General features: G+C 35.8%; 2 protein-coding genes across 2 annotated transcripts in view; both read left to right on the top strand.

The window, feature by feature from the left end:
- The window catches only part of LOC106872857 (uncharacterized), a 158253-nt gene that overhangs the window by 50765 nt on the left and 105114 nt on the right, over positions 1-2374 (top strand). The gene's annotated exons all lie outside the window — the stretch shown is intronic.
- LOC106878823 (uncharacterized) overlaps positions 1100-2374 on the top strand; it is a 137118-nt gene continuing 135843 nt past the window's right edge. The window contains exon 1 of the mRNA XM_052967151.1: positions 1100-1104. The gene's annotated coding sequence lies outside the window, so the exon portion shown is untranslated. The remainder of the gene's footprint in view (positions 1105-2374) is intronic.

The following is a 2374-nucleotide window of genomic DNA, read 5'->3' as shown; positions in this document are numbered from 1 at the left end:
TATATATATATATATATATATATATATATGCGAGTAAAAATAAATACAAAAAAGGTGGGGTTTTTTGTATGATTGTGTATAGAGGAATATATTATTTTGCTTAAAAGAGTTCCAACACTGTCTGTTTTTTATGTTTTATTTATATTCCTGCAGAACTAATGTGAGGTATAGAATATGGAATATACAATATAAAATAAAATAACATAAAAATGGATGGCACCATGAAAGAAAGTATTGAATGTAGATGAAATATTGAGTGTTCAATATAAAGGATCAAATATATAAATATATAAATATAAATATATATATATAAAGGCGACTCGATTTTCAGGGCTATTTCCCTTCGTCATGGCCGGTATGACAGACTTTAACAGCATATATATATATATGCGCGTACACGCACAGTATAGAAGGGAGAAAGAAAAAAGTAGCCTCGAAGCGACGTAGACTCAATGTCAACGAGAACAGTAACACTACCGGCCACGACGACGACAATGGCAAAATCTCATAGCAGTATGAACTGCAAAGCGAACAACCACTATGATATATCAGAGGTGAAGGGAGTTTTATAGTAGTTTCAAAAATTTGCGAACTTGCTCTTAGTTAGGCGAAGCATGTAAATATGTCTATAGTCTTTAAGGAGTGACATATAGTGTAACATTCACCCACGCATTCTTCCACTCGCACGGTTATGGTTACATAAAACACCCTCTTGCATACACAGCCATGCCAATAAATGAAATCATCTACACACACACGCTAAGACATACTCTGACATATTCTCATCGATGTACCCACGTGTTGCATATGCATGCACTAATTTACAGATGCTCTCCCTACTGTCATACGATACGACGACCAAACTTCGTACGTTACTCCCACTCTACTCTGCCTACGCTAGCACTCACAGTTGCACCCTAGCGTTTCTGTATGTTTACACGTTTCTGTTGTCTAGTAAGTTTATAGGCCTACTTCGTCTACAGTCGTAGGAGATGCACACTGTATAATTATGTGTGATCCACGCTATTATTCCGCTTTATATATATATATATATAAGGACTGGCGACATTCTTAAGTATGCATGCATGTAAATACGAAATTAGTTCTATATACATCGTATAGTCACAAATTCCAGCAAACAGATCAGAAATAGGACCTTTTCTGTCTGGTATATTGATGTAATTTTTCACGCTGAATCTGATGTTATTCAGTTCTTTCAGAAAAAAGTTTAGAAAAATGTTAGATATGTTTAAATTATGATTATTTATACGTAATCAGAAAACGTGATTAGGAAGATGGTATTTTGTGCGTGATAACATTACGACAAAACCTTTAACAACGGAATTTTAAATAAGTTTTAATGAATAAAATCATGTGAAATGTTGGAATAGGCATGTGAGCAACGTAAGAAATTAAATATATATATATATTACTAGCAGCTAAGTCCTGTTTCATCCGATTGGTTTGGATAATGTGTAAGCATTCGACTTGTTTGGGTACGCTTACGTTAAAAAAATCAATTTTAGAATGGCTTTTTTGTGTCAAAACGCTAAAAATGACTGACCAACCGAAAAAAAAACAACCAAGATTCAATCAAATCAAAAAATAAGTCCAAATGCAAAGCGAACAAAGATGAACCATCCCACTTCCATTGCGTGCGCACACGCACACGCACGCACAAACATACACACACACACACACACACGCACACACACACACATTCACATATCCCCCTTTTACATACACACACACATATATTCACACAGGGTTGAAACGCTGTTTGGTTTATTTTTTCAGCGTACAATTTTCATCACCCCCCCTACCAAGTATGACATCACCCCTTCCTTCCTTATTCATCTATCACCCCTTTCTTTCTCATTCATAAACACAAGAGTATCATTATAGTAGATTGTCTCGGTAACCATAGAGGCTATGGAAAAAATACAAAGCCCAGCATCACCAACAGATCATTTTACATATCTGTGTAAGTTTTCGCGCAATTCCACCCAGCCGTTTGACCGTGAATCCCAAGACAAGAAAGAATCACCCATGTCAAATTTATATGTATAGGTTTATATTATTATATGATTTCCAGTGTCTTTGTCTTTAAATTAATGGTTCTGTAGATGATAGTTTTTTATCTATGTTTATTTTAAAGTCCGCAGGTGTTTGAAGATGGACTGTAACGTCCTTTTTGCTTAGCATGCTTTTGCATGCGAGTAATTTCTCTTTCGATATATTCAAAATTCTTTTTCTGGGCTTCAAAGCCTCGGCAAAGTTCATGTTTGTTGTGGTGGTGGTGGTGGTGGCGGTAGTGGTGGTATCAGTGGTGAGGACAGTGGTTTTGTTAGGAAGGACATTTGTGTCCTTGTTG

The sequence above is a fragment of the Octopus bimaculoides genome, chromosome 4 (assembly GCF_001194135.2).
Source record: "Octopus bimaculoides isolate UCB-OBI-ISO-001 chromosome 4, ASM119413v2, whole genome shotgun sequence".
Taxonomy (NCBI): domain Eukaryota; kingdom Metazoa; phylum Mollusca; class Cephalopoda; order Octopoda; family Octopodidae; genus Octopus; species Octopus bimaculoides.
The sequence above is the reverse complement of the archived record's forward strand: the minus strand, read 5'-3'. Positions and strand labels throughout refer to the sequence as shown.